General features: G+C 38.2%; 1 long non-coding RNA gene across 1 annotated transcript in view; it reads left to right on the forward strand.

Annotated features, from left to right (window-relative positions):
- Positions 1 to 3618: 3618 nt before the first annotated feature.
- LOC118967382 (uncharacterized) overlaps positions 3619 to 21100 on the forward strand; it is a 52986-nt gene continuing 35504 nt past the window's right edge. The window contains exons 1-3 of the long non-coding RNA XR_005054367.2: positions 3619 to 3867; positions 4115 to 4676; positions 11365 to 11498. This is a non-coding gene — a long non-coding RNA (uncharacterized lncRNA). The remainder of the gene's footprint in view (positions 3868 to 4114; positions 4677 to 11364; positions 11499 to 21100) is intronic.

Genomic DNA, 21100 nt, shown 5'->3' on the forward strand with positions numbered 1-21100 from the left:
CAACCTAAAGACTCCAAAACCACCACCACAAAGCTTAAAAACAAGCCCTGAAGGACCAAGCTGATACAGAAGTAAATTAACTGCCTGCCAGAATAAAGCCCAGTGCTGTTTAAACAATGCCAACAAAATCTAGACACTCAACAAGTAGCACTAAATGTCTCAATCCAGTCAAGAATTACTAGACATATGAAAAAGCAGAAAAAAATGTGGCCCTCTAGCTAGGAATAAAACGAGGCATTAAAAACATTTCTACAAATGGCACATATATTGAAATCAGCAAAAAAAAAAAAAAAGCTTTACAAAAAAGAAATATATTCAAGAATTTAAAGGAAACCATGAGCGCAAAAGGAAACTTCACGTTCTTTGTGGACATAAGTCTAGAAAAGACAAACCTCATCTGTAGCAACAAAAGACAGATCAGCAGTTGCCTACCTAGTGGTGTTGATGGAAGATTGACTGGAATGGGCTTCAAGGATTTTTTTTTTTCGAGTGATGTAACATTCCATAATGTGAAGTGGTGGTTATATTCAAAACTCATCAAAATGTACACATAAAATGTAAATTGCATCTCAAGAAAAGTTCATATAAAATGTTCAAAATATAAATAAAAACAAATGGAGGAAAGTGGATAAGGGTGCGAATGGGCCTAGATCGGTCATAAGTTGGTGATTTGGGGTCTGGATGATGGCTACATGGTGATTTGCTGTATTATTCAAAATTCCCTATAATTAAAAAATAAGTTCTTTTTTTCTTCTTTTAAAGAGGAAGAATATGTTACTGTCTGAGGGAATATAATATTGCAGATGTGGTTCTTTTAGCCTCTCCAAAAGCCTTTACTCTCTTTCTGAAATTGATTCATTTTTCTCTTACATACCCAGTCTTCACCTCATTCTCACTACCTCCTCAAGGACACCCACTCTAAGCAGTCCACATCCTCAGATATTTATGTATCTTTGCAAGATAGTATTACCTCTGCTATATTATGTATGTAACATATATGTGTGTGTGTGTATATATATATATATATATACACATTGTAAAGCTTTTTTAAAAAATTTCTTGTACATGTCTTATGCATGTGTGTACTGGTTTTCCTGTGGAATTTAGCCAGTAGTGGGACTGCTGAATCTTAGGCTATACACATACCTCATTTCCATAAGGACCTCATGCACAAAACCTTGGGACGGCTTCCCATCCTATTCAGAAATCCAAAGTCTTCAAATACATAAAATGCCCTTGTTTTCTGCTCCCATTTATCTCTTTTAGCTCATCTCCTCTTATTTTCTCCTTAAATTCCTCAGGTCTAGCCACACCAACAATCTTCTGTTCTTTGAGCATCTTAGGCGTCATTGCTCTAATTCCGGTGGTCACTCTGCCCGGGCCTCTCTTCTCCAGGTTTCTCCGTCACAGATCTTTGCTCAAACGTCTTCTTCTCCATGAAATCTTCCTGAGCTGCCAAATTAAAAATTATAGCTGCTCCTTTTCCCTCAAGCCATGCTCTACCCTCTTGTACTCTCTTTCTTTTCTCCAAACTGTTTGTCACCACCTGACAATCCTTATTTTTACTTTTTAATTGTGTTTGTTGTCTTTTCTCCCTGGGAGACAATAGACTTGATGAAGGCAAATATTTTTATATGCTTTTTTCACTCACTGCATATTTCCCCAGCATCTCAAGGAGTTTCTGGCCCATTGTTTGCGCTCAAATATTTATGGATTGAAATACTGCCAGATTCATCTCTAGAATGACTGTATCAGTCTTTATTACTATGAGGATTGTGGAGATTCTCATTCCCTCATTCCAGTCAAATATTAGGTATTGAATTACTTTCTAATTTTTACCACTCTGATGGCTATAAACTATTATTGCATTGCTAGTTTGATTTTATTTTTTCTAATTACTAGGGAGGGTGAGGATTTCCATATATATTTGTTAGTTAGTTGAATTTTTTCCCTCTGTGAATTTCAAACTCATTACCTTTCCCATTTTTTGTCGAGTTTCCCATTTGTATTGTTGATGAGCAAAGTTCTTTGACTATTCTAGACATTAACTTCATCATTTCATTTTTGGCATTGAAATATCTTTCCCAGCCTATTACCCATCTGATCCTAGGTGTCGTTCTGTTAATTTTGTTTATAGTGTCCTTGATGGAATAATAATAATTAACTTTGAGGTAGAGTCATCATTTTTTGTTTTATAACTTTTTTCTTTTTAAATCAACTTTATTGAGGTATTTTACAAACAGTAAAATGTGCCTTTACAGTACGCAACTCAATGGCTTTCAACAAATAAATCACCCATGTAACTGCAAACAGTCAAGACACAGTACATTATGAACTCCACCTTCTGTGACCTGTCTTTTCATACCCTTCTCAAGGTCTTTCATATGACCAATAATAATGACCACTAACTGTCTGGCATTGGGTACCCAAACCAGAAACACCCTAAATGAAGTTAGTTCCAGTTTCCCTTATTTGATTTTCCTTAACAAACTTTCTTACTGAAATATAAAACTTATACAGAAAAAACGTACACATAAATTTGTAATTGATGACTTTTCACAGGATGAATGCACCCATATAGCCATTGTCCAGATCAAGAAATCTAACATTACTTGTACCCAGAATCTCCCCACTAAGCTTTCTCTGAATCACTAGTGTCCTGGTGAAAGATTATTCTCACCATAGAGATGAGAAAATTCTAGCTTAGAAAGGCAAAGAGATTTGCTTAAGCACACCTAACAGGTGAGAGAGCTGTCATTCAAATCCAAGTCTCCTAAATTCTAGAGTTTTTTCACTTCAGCGATCTATCTCTTAATATTAGCTGTATTTTCACACGTCATAAGACTTCTTCCCAAAGTTAGTGCCCATTTTTCATTTCTTTGATGATATATCTTTTAGGGGCTGGCAAATGGAATCAGGTAAGTGGTTATTTGGTGTCTTTGCTATACAGAGAAACTTCCTAAATTAATATCGTTCATTCATTCATTCTCATAAGCTGTGAGCGTGATAAAGAACTAAACATAGTCTCTATTCCCCAGACAAATAATTGTGAAAACCACCGACTTTCATATAAAGTGGAATGATATGAATATTAAATTAAAAAATGGAATCACACCATTTCTGGTTTATCTGCCACATGGCCAACAAAGTAATGTTTTGAAAATGCTAATCTAATCGTAGGCTCCACAAAACCCTTACTCTTTTCCCATCACATATTGCCTACAGGATAAATTGCACATTCCTTTGTCTGGCATCTGACTCCCACAGAGCTACACAGGCACAGCCCCTTATCCTACCATCCCTCACCCCCAGGAGCACTAAAACAAGATTACCTGGATTTGCATACCCTCTCTCTCCCTCACTGAATGTCTGCCCTGGAGCAAATGATTTACCACTCCCAATTTCAGGGTCCATATTTATAAACTAGAGATAAACTTTCTTCACAGAGGCTATGAGGTAATAAGAAGAAAGAATGTCCACAGTGTACTTTGCACAGTGCTTGGCATAGAGTGAGTATTTTGTGAGCGGTAATGACGTTAGATATCATATCACACGGAGCTGCCTGGAATTCTCCAAACACGGTGTGACCCAACTATTTCTTCTGTTCGGGATGTTCTTCTCAGCCTCTGCTTCTCATCCTTTTCTGTTCGGTTAATTTTCACCAAAACAAAAACAAAAACAGAAAAACCTCGTGGGTTTTGGTGTCCCCAGTGAGGTGATTGAGTGAAGATGCTTCATAGTTGAGGGACAGAGGAGAGTTTGATGAGACCTGGAGCACAGAGCTGGCGTGCACGATGCTCCTCCTGGGGATTCTCTGTGAGCTCTTCAAAATACCAGAGAATGGAATTAAAAAAGAAAAAAAATAAGGTAGGTGTGGATGTCCACCCACATCTGGAAAGAAAAGGCATAGGGCTCTCCAGTGCAAGGAATTAAGCTGGTATTTGTATGTGTATTATGGTGACTGGCTTTACCTTCTCATTTTGCATAATCTCCTTTTCAGTGGCAAAGAGTGTAATTTCCCTTCAGTTCATAGAATAGTACTTGGAGAGGACAGAGAGGAAGTCTCTGCATTTCATGAAAGAGAAAATTACCGGCACCCCTTTTGTTCTCTTAGGCAGGATTTGGATGGATTACTCATACTTAAAAAGGAAGGCGGCTTTTAACCTTAAAAAAAAAGGAAGAAAGGAAAGAAAAGAAAAAAGAAAAAGAAAACTCCTTGCATTAACACAGTGCATTGACATGTTACTAAATCTAAGGAATTTTGAAGGATAAATTCCCAGACTTGATCCAAAACATGAAACAAATTCTTCAAACACAAGCTGCCAAGCTCATCAACTTGTTCAGATCTCTGTACCTTTGGTCTCACCAAACTGCTCGCTTAGCTTCTTGATTGGCTGTTTAACCCTTCCAGGCTGACTGGGGTGGCGGGCAGGGGAGAGCCAGGAGGGGACTGTGCAACCATCTCAGAGCATTGGCCCTCTTGGAAGACCAGACTTCTGGAATCGATTTGGGTCCAGAATTGCATTACCCGTGGAATGTGGAGTATGCACGGTCCCTGACGGCTTGTGAACCACACTTCCTGGAGCTGGCCACCAGCCAGAGCTGAGACCATCAGCATCTTACAAATGAATTCTTTATGAGACAAAGCACAAATCACGGCCATGGAAAGCTTGTCTGTAAGTAAACCTAAAACTCGGTCGACATTTACCCTCCCTTGTATTTCTAGTATATGGGGGGATCAAATGTCACCCCCAAATATGTTTTCCTTTCTACTAGCAGGCATTGTAAGGTGTCAAACAGCCTGGGATTTCATCTTGCTGAAACTTAACTGCTCTCCTCGGAACTTTGATTCTCTGTGCAAAATACTGGCCACCAACTGCTCAGAAGACAGGATACGTAAAAGTAAAGGTGGCAATAAAACTGAAGAGGGGGGCTGATTCTGTGTCCCACAGGACTTGAGGTCTAGTGGGCATGATGAGACGAATATCTGGGAGGGATGTTTAAAAATCCAAATAAAGGAATAGTCTGCAGGGGTATTTATAGGAAAGGGTGAGTTGTTGAGACCCAATGAGAAATGAGAACATTCAAGCTGGTGAGAAAAGATGAGGATGTAGGCTCAGAGGCAGGAGTCAGCAAAAAATCTGTGGGTGGGCGTCGCTGGAGTGGAGGGATCCTCGCCTGAGAGAGAGTATGGTGCAGTAAGCATGCAGGGGGCAGTTGGGGGTGAAGGGCAGAAAGAGAGCCATGTGGGGCTTAATTTTGCTTTATTTTTGAAAGTACTGTCAATTATGATGATCTTATGGTTATTTAGTTACTCTCCTCTTAGGCAAGGCATCTTTTCACCTGATATCTTTCTGATGATCTTACTTCTTTTCTCTCTCTTATTTGGATCATTTCCTTTCAAAGCCAGTTTTATGTCCTGAAAATGTGCCATTGGCCCATTAAAATCACTCCTGGCTCTCTAATTCTACAATACTATGTAAGTAGCTCTCCTTTATCCAGGGAAGGAAGGATGCCTTTTGTATCAGGTGTTGTGTGCATGGGTGAGTCTTCTGTCCCAATAATTGAGCAGTTGATTATCTAGTACTCTGCAGGCAAATCTGACAGTTTTATTCCTCCCACACATACCACCAAATCTCAGCACTTAGGTGGTAATAGTCATGATGCCTTATCATCAATGAAAATTTTTGCATACAGTCTCTACTGAATTCTCCTTTCTACTTATAAAGAGGTCTAAGAAAAATCTACCTGAAACATAAAATCTCTTATAATCCTTAGTGTCATAATGATACACCTATTTAGCCAATTCTTCATCCTATCAATAATAAAAAGTAACTTGCTCCAAGTATATTGAGATTCTAATGAGGTCAGCATTTCCAAGTAAACCCATCATATTGATCCCAATGAACTGAATTATACCAATTACATGGGAATCTAGAGCCAGCCTGAAGGAATCATTCCAAATTAAATGACTATTTTATAAGGTTTTTTTTTTAAAAAATCTGCTTTTTAAAATAACATAAGGACTGTTACTTTTTATCCTGTTTTCTAAATAGACTTTAATTGATAAAAATTAAGTTACCTTGAGTTTAAGTTCTTTTGAGGATATGGAAAATGTCTAGCATAGTCCTTTGGTGAACAAATTAGGGAATGAGTGAATGAATGACTTCTTAAAAGAAGCTCTTTTTCATTAGTCAGGGATGGGCTGAACAATAAAAAATCGTTGGAAATGGTCATAAGCAAAACTGGTTATATCATTTCACTGTCCCTTAGCGTAGTTTTGACAAGGGTGTTGTAGAAAAATCATCAGTCTACTTGGTCAAAAGTCAAGGTGATTGTAACTGTGTCATCATGGAATACTGCAAATTGACTCAGCTAACTTTCTACTGGGCAGCACACTCCAGGGCTTTGACAACCCTAACATTTTACTCTATGTCTCCCCAGCAGGGAAGTCCCCTCAATGAATCTGATCTAGTCCATGCGTTTAGAAGGAAGACGCAAAAGCCCAAGGAAGTACTACAATTTGCCCAGTGTCACACATACGTGGCAGAGCTTTGAAAGCTCTCTTCCTTCTAACCCAGCTAATGTTCCTTTTACTGCACCATGATTCCGTGCTACAAGCTCATGGGAGGGAAGAAGAACATGGTGTGGGGGCTGGGCTGGGGTGGGTGTGGCGGGGGAGCGGTGGGTCAGGATGATGGACCCACAAGGGTCACCTAAGAAAGACTGAGCTGGCTCTAAGTATTTAAAAGCAATGGAATAGTTACTGAAGAATGTTAAACCACAGTACAAAGAGCCACAAGACCCCTCTCCAGGTGGAGTAAACTGCAGGCAAAGCTTTGTTGGGAAAAGCATGGAGAGGGATCATTGCTGAAATCTGGTCAGTAACCTTGACTGGGGCAGGGATCAGCCCCAATGCAGCAATGTCAGAGGAATTTGAGTTTCTTCTGTCCGTGGCCAGGAGAAGGATAAAGCAGCTTGTGAGATCTTCATGGCACACATTACCAAGTGAGACACCATCATTTCTAGTGATGCCAAAGCAAAAATAAAACAAAGGACCGCAAAGAAATGACAGGGTGTTCCGATCCAAGAAGAACAAAAGGGCAGAGAATTGCCAGAAGATGTTTCCAAAGAGAAAAAAAAAATCTTCACCCTAATGTCAAGGATAGAAAATCATGAAGAAGAGAAAAGAGATAAACTGACGAGTTCCCGTGGTAGATCAAGGCAAGGCAGCAAAGAGTGCGCTGCGTAGAAGAGGATTAAACAATTTTCATAGCATGAAAAAATGGGGCTGAAGTGGAATGTGAGGGAAAGTGTTTAAATCTCAGGCCAGGGTTTGGGAGATGGAATGTCTGAATATCCCATGCGGAGGAAGCAGCCTTCCCAGCAGCGGGGTCAGCAGAAGCGCTGCACAGGGGCTGCTCACCATGGTCGCCTCACCCAAACTCCTAGACAGAAATATTAAAATTTACATAGTACATGTAGGCGTAACAGCAGAACATAATAACCCAAGGAGAGAAGCAAGGCTTCTTCAGAAGGTGAAGTGAACTAAATCAGGTGGATGGGCCCTTTGGCTTCAACCACACCATGACAGAATTGGCGAGGGTCAAAAAATTACAGTCATTTTGGATCCAGAGCTGACCAGTTTGGCTGAAATGGCTCAGGAACAGTTTGGTTACCATGTGGGTAGACACAGCTTTGGTTAATTATCTAGATGTTTGGGTTACATCAGATCAAATATTTGGAGAATTACAGAAATCAAAATAATTGACGAGATTCTTTGAGTTTCTGCCCACTTTGGCATCATCTCCCTTACAGTCATCATCTCAGAGAGGAAAGAAGTATGAAAAATGTAAATATATAGTAAAAAAGCAAAATTGTGTTTCTCTTTTTTTCTTTAACTTTATGTTATACCATGAACCAAAGTTATGGCGATCTGTGCACAGGTTAAAGGAAGCGTTATAGTGAAGCACTTTGCGAGAAACTTCCTTAAAATTACCTTAGTACAATCTCATCCATCAGTTTTATCAGAAACAGGCATCTTGAGGAAAATGAACCTATACATGCTCTAGAAGGGATGATTCCTGCTTTATTCTTGGTCTATCAAATAGTCTTCAAAATCACAGTGCTTTCACTGTGTGCAAAGGCATATTGCTTAGTTTCTGTGAATTTCTGTGAACTGTAAAAACCAGATGAAAATATAAATTCATAAGATTATCATGACCGTTAACTGAGACCACATACATCAAGCATAGAACACAGTGCCTGGGACACAGGGGGCATTCACTAAACGCTAGCTGTGACATAAACAAGGTTGTGTGGAAGTGAGAAAGGGAATGAGACACCCAGATGGGTTGTTTTTACTGCATGACTTGTTTTTAACTTTGGAGTCTTATGCAGGAGGCATTTCCACCTCATAGAGCCCTGAGCTATATGCCCTCTAAGGACCACTCCAATTCTAAAGTTCCAAGCGTTGATGATTTCATCATTAAATAACTGAAGTCATCACTCAGCTTTCCTGTCAGTTGTCCCATTATCATGAATTTGTTAAAAGAGGGCACCTAACCAGTGCTGAGCCAAGGAGAGAGCCGTTGCAGGCATGCCAGTGACGCAGAAGCAAATGCATAAATCAAGGGGTGCTAAGTCATCATCTCCTACAAGCACACAAAATAATGACTCTGTGCTTGGCATTTTGCACGCATTGTCTACTTAAATCTCATAACCCTGAGGCAGGTGCACTGATTACTCCCATTTCACAGAAAAGGAAACTTACGTTTGAAGACAATTAAAATTTTACCTGAGATTATACGTGGCTAGGCACTGGCATAAACCGAGGCTAGCAAACCCGTGTTTAGCCACCCCATTGCCTTCCTGTCATGCTTTCTCCTCCTTTTAAGAGATTTTTTTTAAATCTATGTGACATTATAAACTGTCTTTGTGAAGTGGAAACTCAGCAAGTACCATGAATGAAGTAATGGACTGGAAAACTAGATTCTGATCATAACTTGGGCACTAAGTAGTGGGTAAATCATTTAAAATCTATCTGTTCCACTGCTTTAAAATATAGCTATAGTGTTTTACCTCTAAAATCCATTTCATCCCCACAAATTGACTCAGGCTAAGAGTTGGTTTCCTGGATTAAAAGCATGCATTTTCCTGAGTATCATGAAATGTCTAGAGGACAACGCTTTAGTATTGACCCAGGAAGACCAGTAAAACAGAGGATTATCTCATTTAAATCTCCCAAGACCTGGCATGTTCTTTTCCCCGTGACACCTTTGTTTCTGAGATTTCATCCACTGTTTTGGACCTGTCACATCTCTTCCCCTGGGTCTTCATCATCTCTAACCAGTCTCTCTTTGTAACCAGGTACAGTTAAAGGATCAAATTCCATAACAAAATTCACATGCTTTGTCTCTCCAGGTTGAGGACCCCTTTGAGACCCAAGATATGAACTGCTGACTACCCTACCTAGGCATGCTAGTCCTTAGCATTCCTAAGAAACCATAGAACAATATTATTAATGATGAGAAAATAAACTCATTTCCAAAGTTGATCACAGCAGGAGGAAGAAGGGAGGCATTTCTCCTAATCAACATTATTGATGCTTTCCTCCCATAAAGATATTCTTTTTTTTCTTTTTTCTTTTTTTTTTTTTTGTCCCTCAGTAAGTGTTTACTTCCAACCCTTAGGAATAGAGCAGAGGTGTACAAAGTGACATCAGCCTAGAGGCATTACTTTTATTCTCTCCAATACCACCGGATACTTTCTTGGCTGATAAAACTCCCAGCTTTCAAATTCCCCCAGTGGAAAATTCTCTGAATCCAACTTCTAAATACACATTAATGTGGACAAGCTGGAATGCCCGGCTTTATTACTAGGCTAAAACTGATGAACAGGCCCACCCCACATGTTGTTGATGAAGAAAAGCCAATACTCATTCTTGCTACAAGGCAATTTTCTGACTCTGGTGACTGCACAGAAGGTCAAAAGATACTACTTTTTCCCCTAAATATTGATAACACCAAATGAGTACCCCAAGAGGTGGTCAAAGAAGAAAAAGAAAATACAGATATCACTGACACTACATAGAATAAATTTTAGAGCTAATTTTGCAACCATTGCTATCTTAAAAGGAGTTTACTCACTCTTTCTTTTAGCTCTTACTGATCACTTACTTTGTGTTGTGTGATATCAAGACAAGTGAATGCTACTCTCGCCTCATGGAATCCACAGTGTGCTGAAGGAGATGGTGAGGTGATCAGAATATTCTAATTTAGAGTTGGGCGCTTTCCTCACCACAACCCAACACTCTCTCGAAGAGTTGGACAAATTCTAACTTCAGGAATCAGCTCACACCAGCTCTTTGAACAGTTGGAGCAGCAACTGGAAACCACAAGATTAGAGGTGAAACTGTGTTCAGACATTTCTGTAACAGCTACTCAAGCCATCATAGGCCCACAGAAGAAGACAGGAGCTGTGCTGGAAAAATCTGCTGCCAAAGCTTCTTGCCGCCTCCATCTGTGTCATCAGCATTAACATCACACCTCCTCAGCCTCTCAGGGCAGAGCCCAGCTCCGACATTTTCACACTGAGAGCCAGTCAGATGCAGAAACTGTTTGTGTCGCTGACATGTCATCCTCTTTTAGCCCTCTTACGTCAGTCCGTCGGCTGTGTCTTTCCTCCAGCACCCCTCAGCGTGGATCACAAGGCTTGAAAAACAAGCCTGGAAGTGACCCCCCCATTTGGGAGTCCGTCCACAGGAGATGAGTAAGCTGTGGGGAAACACCAAGTGTTTTCAGTGTCCTCAGCCCTTCCTCTCCGGCCTTCATGTGCCTCGTCTTGCCAGCTCATGCATTTGAATCGGCCACACCTTTTACCCTGCTGAAGAGAAGCCTAGAAAAGCTGGCTTTGTGGCTCTTCTCAAGGACACATCAGCCTTCTCCAATCCACTAGCCCTTCAGTCAAGAAAACACTGCTTCACTCCCTTGTGTCGCATCAGAAGCTTCCCCTACAGTTTCCTCCTCAAGACCTCAGGTCTATGAAAGGCTGCTCCAGACGCTCGTGAAAGTTTGAATGCCAGTTTAGAAGACCCAATCCACAAAAATCTCTTCAGAAGACACCAAAGAGAAGACGTCTCCCAACTTCAAAGCACACAAAGTGTCATCCCTCTTCAAGTTAAAATGCTTTCATACTTTACCTTACATGCAATTTCTATTACTATTACTAAAAGAGTTAGCTTTACGTCTATTTTGAATGCTACTTCCTTTTAAATCTCTGAACATAAAGGTAAAAATCATCAATAATCCTATCCTTCAAAGATAATCAACAATTGCTAAAATTCTGTTTTCTTCCGATTGGCAGCCTGAAACTCATACTGAAGACAAAGAGGAGTCAAATGCCCCCCTGAATCTGATTTTTTGCCGACTCTAGCTGATTACAGTCCCAGATGATGAAGATTTTCATCAGATACGACAAACTTTAAACTACGGTTGAAGGTAATAGATGGAGGAAAATAAAAGCATTTTTAGTTATGTATGACCAAATACTTTAAGTGAGACAAAAACGCTCCTGATTACGTATAAAATAAATGAGCTTTGAAATTGAGAAGTATAAGTCCTCCAACTTTGTTCTTACTTTTAAAGATTGTTCTGTCTATACTGGGTCTTCAAAAATTATTGATGTAATGAATTATACAATGAATGTTCTGACAATCAATCACTATTATTGAAACTTGATTACAAACTTCTATATATGATAAAGTATTAGAAGTCAATCTAAAAGGCAAATAAAGCATTCAAGTATTTGAAAATAATATGAGAGCCAATGGATCTATATGCTGAATTTATAAAATATTGAAATAAGTTAATAGGAACATGATAAACATATAAATTTAGAAATAGCATAGGACATAGATACTTGGACAGAAATTGCAGTAGCTAATAAGATTAGACAAAATGTTCAAATTCAGGATAATGAAGACTAGAATTAAAACAACAAAATACCCATTTTTTCCACCTTTCAGTGAGTAAGTACATATACTTTTCAGTGATAATAACCAATGTTGGTAAGGATTAGTTAAACAGAAACAGACCTTGTTGCTGGAAAGTGAAAATTGGAGCCACTTCATTGGAGAGTCACTTGGCAATACTTGTTGAGGGCTGTGTATGCTCACACTCTTTGATCAAGTAATCTTACTTCAAGGTATTTTATTGAAAAAATTATCAGAGATTTTCACAGAGATTTATATGCAAACAAATATAACACAGTGTTAGTTATCATGAAAAATTTGAAAATATAAAACTAAAGGTAAATAATCAAGTAACTGTGGTCTACCATATAAGCTGCCTTGGGCGCACTAAAAATAAAGAACTTGAAGCATTTTATAAGACCAAAGGCTCCTCAATTTACATGAATCAGTTGCAAAAATTCTTAAAATATTAGGAAATCAAATATAGCAGTATATTAAAAAAGGATAGCACATCACGATTAAGAGAAATTTATCTTAGAAATACAAGGCTGGCTCAAAATTCAAGTATAAATCAATGCAATGCACTATGTCAACAGATTAAAGGAAAAAAGATGATAATTTCAATATATGGAGAAAAGACATTAATGAAATGCAATATTCTTTCATGATACAAATTCTCAACAAACTAAAAATAGAAGGAAACTTCTTTAGCCTGAAGAAGACCATCCACCACAAAACCCTGCAGTTAACATTATCCTTCGAGGTGAAAGGCTGAATGCTTTCCTCCTAAGTCTGGGATAAGACAAGGATGTCTTCTCTCATTACTATTCAACATTATAGTGAAGGTGCCAGTTGCAATAAGGCAAGAAAAATTTAAAAAGGTATATATATTAGAAGGAAGAAATAAAACTGCCTCTATTCACAGATGATAACCAACTCTCCCCCCACCCACAAAAAAACCCTGATAAACTAAACATGTGACTTTAGTAAGGTTGCAGGTTAATATAAAAAAATCTATTTTATTTCCACATACAGTAATGGATAACTAGAAATAGATCTCTATGGTTTTACTGTAAAGGAATATCACAATTGAGCCCTTAAAGACCAACTTGCCCAATACTCTAGTATTATAAGTAAGGAAGCTGAAACAAGGAGCTGACGCAACTTGCTGAAAGTCATGCAGCCTCAACATTTGTGGCTTGACAGAAGATGAAGTCACCTGACTGCCTGTCCAATGACTTTTCTGAAAACAATGCCTTATATATTTATGAAAAAGTATTTTGACCTGCCTAGGATACCTTGAAGCCTAGATCATATTCTTTGTCATCTTGGAGCACTTGTATACAATAGAAAAGCAATAAAAGTGTACTAAATTAAGTTCAAAGAAAGGTAAAATGCATGGTTCGGTGTTGCACAATTTATACTTGCCTGTTATCAGATGGGTTAGTGAAATTCATTAAATATATGTCTGGCCCCAAATTATCTGAATTATTTAAAACCAATAAATTATCTGGGACCAAGAAAGCTTTATATCACCAATGGTAATAGATAAAAAGGATACTAATTCAAAACCCCTGCTACCAAAGCAAATGTCAGAGAAAATCAAGTTAAGGTTAAAGATTCAAGGTTAAGAACAAAAAAAGCCAAGCATCCCATTTCTAATTTTAGAGAATTATTGGAGAGAAGCATGTCTACGCTAAGGCTCACTGAAAGGCACCAATTCAAGGGTCCAGCTCTACCCTCTTGAGCTTTACCAGCTCAAACCCACACCCCTATTAAGTCCTGTCAATATGAGGATGGGAGAACTTGGTGAAAGAAGTTGTTTGGGGCCATTGCAGGGCTTGTGAAAAGGAACTTTTCCTTGCCTCATGTTAGAGGAATTTCTTTCCCCATACTCAAGAATCACTTGGTAAGGTTTGAGGGTGTCAGCAACATGAAAAGACTGGTATTTCATTCCATAACTGGACATCTGCTTCACCAGAAGACATCTGTTGGGCTACTGGATGCAGCAGAAATAAGAACTGGGGAGAGATGACATAGCAAGAGACTACCAGTGATGAGTGGGGTCAGGACCGACATCCTTTGTTCCCAATTTTAGCAGGATTCAGAAAATACTCCTACACGTGCCCACATTCTAAGTATAGGCCACAGGGAGTGGAAAAGATTAAGAGCTATAATCCCTGTACGACTGACACAGCAGGTTGAGAACGGCACATCAGAGAAATGAAGCCTCACACCACCTCCTGGGAGTCTGCAGGAAGCTAAGGCCAAATCTTTTAAGACATCACCAATGACTACGAAGCTGCCCTGGGGACATTTCCTCATCAGCAAGGCATGTGAAAGCAACCATCCATGTAGAGTTCATGGACAATGAGCTAGAACAGCCATTCATGAATATCTAAGGGCGAGACTGCAACATTGCCGGGTCATAAAGGAAAGTTGTCTTCTCTTTCTCTTTATCCTGTCCCAACACCTGAGAAACGACTGCCAGAAAGAGAGAAAGGGTAGAGCTACCTGAGATCCAGGCTGCACAGCCCTCCTCATTCCAAATGAGATGGTAGTTTTGAGAGGAAAGTACTGAAGCTCAGATACTGATACCAAACCATTCAAATAACTAAAAGCAGTAGAAGATAAAGAACTAGGTCAAGACATCATGAAATGGGCAGCTATCCAGGATGAAAAGCAAATTCAACATGACATGGTACAGTTATAGAAAAATTGAACCCTTTCAAATTTACAACTCTAACAAAATATAGTTTATCAATAAATCGGGTACATATGTATTATGTATTAATCTATTACATACATAAAGGAAGCACTAAAAGATTATAAATTTTAATCTCCCCCAGTTTTTTTCCATATACTTGGTCCTTAAATTAAAATTGACCAGTGGAAGAAAAGTCAGTCTCCCAAACTCCTGCACTGATCACAGCCTTCAGTCTGACTAATCGCATAAAACTTTTCGTCCTGCTTCCAATCATGCAAGTTCTGTGCCTTTGACTCATCTTTCCATTTATGACCTCATTTAGCCCTAAGAACCAACATTTGGCACAACTTTCCTGGATATGACCTTTGAATCTCTCTTCAACTATGATTCATATTTTCCTCTAGTTCCAGAGGCACCAATCATCCTGGGCCAACATCTCACCTGATTTGGCTTGACATCTGGGCTCATAGGCTACAGTACCACTGCAGGCTGCCAAAGTTTCCATTAGGTTTGATCCAGACTAGGTCTAAGGAGCCATACCATGCCAGAACATAAAGAGGGCTCTATCACCAGAGAGACAGACTTCCTGTGGTTTTGTTCTAAGAATGTATGTTACTGTTTGATTTTCTCTCCAGTGCCCAAATATTCCTGTACCTAAGGAGTCATTGTTCAGAAGGTATCAGACAGGATTAGCTTCATTAGGACCAAGCTCTGTCCAACACTGGGAGCTCATCAGAAACATGCCCTAGTAGAAACCTCAGTTTCATAGTTAATCAGAAAAGTTATTCTGATTTATCGATGGGGACTTACAAAAAAGTACCATAAATATTAATTTTAACTAAAAGCAAATAGAAATGTAAACCTACTTATCAATCTTATATGGGCCACAACTTTTTTGTTGAGTAGGGATCTGCTAATCAGAGTTTTGCTTAGTTTTTGTTGCATAAATAATCCACTCTGCAGGTGTCAGGGCAGGGAGTACATGAGAAATTGCTCTACTTCCTTCTCAATTTTGTTATGAACCTTAAATTGCTCTAAACAATGTCTTACTTATGCAATAAATAGTTGGAATGAGACAGTATGTAGCCTTTTCGAATTGGCCTCTTTCACTTAGTAATATGCAATTAGGGTTCCTCCTTGTCTTTTCATGGCTTGATAATTTGATTTCTTTTTAGTGTTGAATAATATTCCATTTTCAGGATAATGTAATTTATTTATCCCTACACATTTTGAACATCTTAGTTCTTTGATTTCATTCATCAGAGTTTTGCAGTTTTCCTCATATAGACTCTGAACATATTTTATTAGATTTATACCTAAGTATCTCACTTTTGGGGGTTGTTAATATAGATTGTTTTTAATTTCAAATTTCACTTATTCATCACTGGTATGTAGGAAAATGACTGATTTTTGCCTATTAACCTTGTATCCTGCAAACTCACTTTAATCCCTTATTAGTTCCAGGTTTTTTTTGTCAATTCTTTTGGATGAAAATCATATCATCTGCAAACAGTTTTATTTCTTGCTTCCTAATTTGTACACCTTTGATTCCCTTTTCTTGTCTTGTGCCATTAGCTAGAACTTCCAGTGTGATGTTGAAAAGAAGCAGTGAGAGGGGATATCCTTGCCTCATATCTGATCTTAGTGGGAAAGCTTCAAATTTCTCACCAATAAGTATGATGTTAGCTGTGGATTTTTTTGTAGATATTCTTTTTCAAGTTGAAGAAGTTCCCCCCTATTCCTAGTTTACTAAGAATTTTTATCATAAATGAGCATTGGATTTTGTCACATGCTTTTTCTGCATCTGTTGATATGATCACATAATTTTTCTTTTATATCTTATTGATATGATTGATTACAGTAATGGATTTCAAATGTTGAAGCATACCTGAGAGAAATCCCACTGTTGATGGTGTAAAAGTTTTTTATACATTGCTGAATTTTATTTACTAATATTTTATTGAGGATTTTTGCATCTATGTTCATAAGAGACATTGATTTGTAGTTTTCTTGTAAAGTCTTTGTTTTGGGTATTAGGGTAATATTGACATCATAGAGTATGTTAGGAAGTAGACCCTCTATTTCAAGCCTCTGAGAGAGATTTTAGAGTTATGGTATGATTTCTTCCTTACGTGTTTGGTAGAATTCACCACTGAACCCATATGAGCCTGGTGTTCCTGTTTCAGAAGGTTAAGTATTGATTCAATTTATTTAATAGATATAAGGGAATTCATGTTGTCCATTTCTTCTTGTATCAGTTTTGGTAAATTGGGTCTTCCAGGGAATTGGAACCTAGGTAAAACTTAGAATACTCATTTTAGATTTTTCTTCTTTTCTAAAATATGCATTCAATACTATCAATTTTCCTTTGAGCACTTTCAATGCATCCTTATCAAAACAAAAATTGATAGTGTTTTCATTTTCATTTAATTGCAAGTATTTTAAACTTCTCTTGGGATTTCTACTTTGACCCATGTATTATTTAGAAGCATGTTATTTAATCTCCATGTATTTGGGGATTTTCCAGTTACCTTTCTGTTATTGAATTCTAATTTAATTCCACTGTGTTCTGAGAGTAGACATTGTATAATTTCCATTCTTTTAAATTTGTTATGGCTGTTCTATGGCCCCGAATGTGGTCTATTTGGTGAGTGTTCCATGTCAACTTGAGAAGAATGTACAATCTTCTGTGCTGAATGAAGAACAATACACTTTTAAAGCAGCATCCACAGTCTCCCATTTTTGTTTCTTTAATGTGAAGCCAGAACTTAAGGTTGTTTGTGAAGAAAGCTAAACGCAGAATTCTAGATTTTTAGGTTTTTTTGTTGTTAATGTTGTTATAGTTGTCACACTTGCATCTAATCAATAACAATCTTTTAAAATAATCCATCTTTATTGAGTCTTCTGAAAATATTTTAACTTCATTTTCAAAAACGTTTTCGCATTCATAGTCTATTGCTTTATATAAATCAAATTTAATTTTATAATTATAATTCCAAGTGCAACTAGAATAAATAGGTTTGGAAATGAACTCAACTGACTCTTAGTGAACACATATTTTCCTGAGCAGAATTACATAGGCTTACCAGAAAGTAGCCTACTGTTTATGAGTATTCGCTGTGCTATGGGACAGCAGTCAGAATATTTATTAACCCAACAAGTCAATTAGGTAGAGTGTGAAAAGAGCTTTTACTATACACAATAGTATTAATAAATATCTTGTGAAAAACTTTTTATACTTTACAACTTGCTATTGCATACATTTCCAGGAACACAAACATACCACTCTTGGAAAATCCTTTTATTCATATGTTTACTAAATGTAACAAACTATTGCTATTTCTCATTCTTTTTACTTAACTTTATGAGAATTGGTGCATCTTTAAAACTTCAATCTTTCTCCATAAAATTTCTTGGAAATCTCCCCCATTTCAAAAACCAAGATAATTTACAGTTTCTAGTAAGTATAAAGAAATGAGAAGAATTGAAATGGCAAAAAAATGTGGTAGTATATTGAGAATTAAAATATATATATATGGGACTATGTATTTAACTTCTTCAAACCAGAAACTCTTCATTAATGATGAGCAAGCTTTAAGTGATATTAAACTTAAGTGAAATAGTGGTTATTTATCATTTCAAAAGTAGGGGGAGGGGAATGAAAGGCAAGTTCCTCCAAAGTGAATGGTACAAACAAAATATAGGCAATATAAAGTGTATTCTAAAACACAGGCATACCTCAGAAATATTATAGGTTTAGTTCCAGACCATTGCAATAAAGTGAGTTAAATGAGTTTTTGACTTCCCAATACATATAAAGGTGATGTTACCACTATACTGCAGTCTGGTAAGTGTGAAATAGCATTATGTCTAAAAAAAAACCAATGTATGTACCTTAATTAAAAATATTTTCTTGCTAAAAAATGCTAACCATCATCTGAGCTTTCCATGACTCACAATCTTTATGATGATCACACAGGGTGGTGGCTGCAGAAGATGGGATGATTGCAGCAATTTCTTAAAATAAGATAATGAAGTTTGCCCCATTGGTTGAATCTTCATTTCACAAATGATTTCTCTATAGCATGTGATGCTATTTGAAGCATTTCACCCAAACCAGAACATCTTTCAAAACGGAGTTAATTCTACCCTGCCACTGTTTTGTCAACTAAGTGTATGTAATGTGCTAACTCTGTGGTTGCCATTTCAACAACCTTCACAGCAACTCAGCAGGAGTAAATCCCATCTCAAGAAATCACTTTCTTTGCTCATCCATAAGAAGCAGCTCCTCTTCTGTGCAAGTTTCACGACGAGATGGCAGCAACTGAGTCCCATCTTCAGGCTCCACTTCTAATTCTAGATCTCTTGCTGTTTCCTCCACATCTATAGTTACTTCCTCCACTGAAGTCTTGAACCTCTCAAAGTCTTCCTTGAGGGTTGGAATAAATGTCTTCCCAATTTCTGTTAATGTTTTTATTTTAATCCCCTCCCATGAATCACGGAAGTTCTGAATGGTACCTGGAATGGTGATTCCTTTCCTGAAGCTTTTCATCTTAATTTGCCAGGTCTATCAGAGAAATCACTATCTATGGCAGCTATAGCCTTACAAAATGCATTTATTAAATAATAAGACTTGAAAGTGGAAATTATTCCTTGATTTATGGGCTACAGATGAATGTTGTGTTGGCAAGCATGACAACAACATGAATCTTGCTGTTCAGAGCTGTTCCAAGCCATCTGCCTCAAAGCTCTTGGGTGACCAGATGCTTTGTCAATGAACAGTAATATTTTAGAAGGGATCTTTTTTTCTGAGCAGCAGGTCCCAAAAGTGGGTTTCAAATATTCAATAAGCTGTGTTGTAAATGGATGCGCTGTCATCCAGGCTTTGTTGGTCCATTTAAGCACAGGCAGATTAGGTTTCTCACAATTCTTAAGGGCCTTAGGGTTTTTGGCATGGTAAACAAACATTGGCTGCAACTAAGAAGAGGGTCAGCCTATCCTTTGAAATTTTGAAGCCAGGCATTGACTTCTCCTCACTAGCTATGAAAATCCTAGATGGCATCTTCTTCCAGTGTAGGCTGTTTGGTATACACTGAATATCTATTTGTTTAGTTTAGCCACCCTTCTTAATTATTTCAGGTAGATCTTCTGGATAACTTGGTACAGTTTCTCCATCAGCACTTGCTGTTTCATTTGCATTTTTATGTTACGGAGATGTGGCTTCTTTCCTTAAACCTCATGAACCAACATCACTACCTTCAAACTTTTCTTCTTCAATTTTGTCACCTCCCTCAGCCTTCACAGAATAGAAGAGTCAGGGCCTTGCCCTGCTAGGCTTTGGTTGAAGGGAATATTATATCTGGTTTGGTCTTCTATCCAGACCATTATAATTTTTGCCATTATCAGCAATAAGGCTGCTTTGCTTTATTATCATTTGTGTGTTCAGTGGAGCAGCATTTCTAATTTTCTTCAAGAACTTGGTTGTTTAGTGCAAGAGGCCTAGGCTTTTAGCCTGTCTCAGCTTGTGACATGCTTTCCTCACTAAGTTTAATCATTTCTGGCCTTTGATTTAAAGTGAGAGATACACGACTTTTCCTTTCACTTGGACACTTAGAGGCTATTGTAGGGCCATTAATTGGCCCAGTTTCAATATTGCTGTGTCTCAGAGAATAGGAAGGCTGAGAAGAGGGAGAGACACAGACCAGCGGTCAGTGGAACGGTTAGAACAACACACTTACCAGTTGAGTTCACCATCTTACGGTGGTGCAGTTCATGACCCCAAACAGTAACAATAGAAGCATCAAAGACCACCATAACAAACACAGCAATAGTGAAAAAGTCTGAAAGATTCCAAGAATTACCAAATGTCACACAGAGACACAAAGTGAGCAAATGCTGTTGGAAAAATGGCTCTGATAGACTTGCTCAGCACAGGGTGGGTACAGACCGACAATTTGCAAAAAAACCCCACACAGTATCTGCAACGCACTGTGAAAGGAAACACAAGAAAACAACAAATGCCTGCTTAGGGTATTACAAGGACAAAATGAAGAGAAAACTCAGGGAAATCGTTTAGAATCCTGCTATAAAGCAGGACCCCAGCAGTCAAGGCGGGAAACAGTGAGAGGCCAAAGGCCCATTCTTGAGCGACTGATGAGGAACTCTCTCCAAAAGCCACCAACGTGAATTTTATTAGGTTTAGATTTTCTGAGGCAAACTGAGAAAGACTGATCTTTTCAGAGGCTGGTGGTTTCAAGCTTTTGAAACCAAAGCCTCAAAGACAAGAAAACAGAATCGCCAGGCACATGAGGCCACCCATGCAAAAGGCGTGAACGCCTCCAGCCAGGTCATTGATTCTGGTTATGTGTTTGGGCACCAGATCATTGTTTGGGATGAAAACTTGGGATTCCACAGCAAATGTA

Source organism: Manis javanica, chromosome 6 (assembly GCF_040802235.1).
Source record: "Manis javanica isolate MJ-LG chromosome 6, MJ_LKY, whole genome shotgun sequence".
In the NCBI taxonomy this organism is placed as follows: Eukaryota; Metazoa; Chordata; class Mammalia; order Pholidota; family Manidae; genus Manis; species Manis javanica.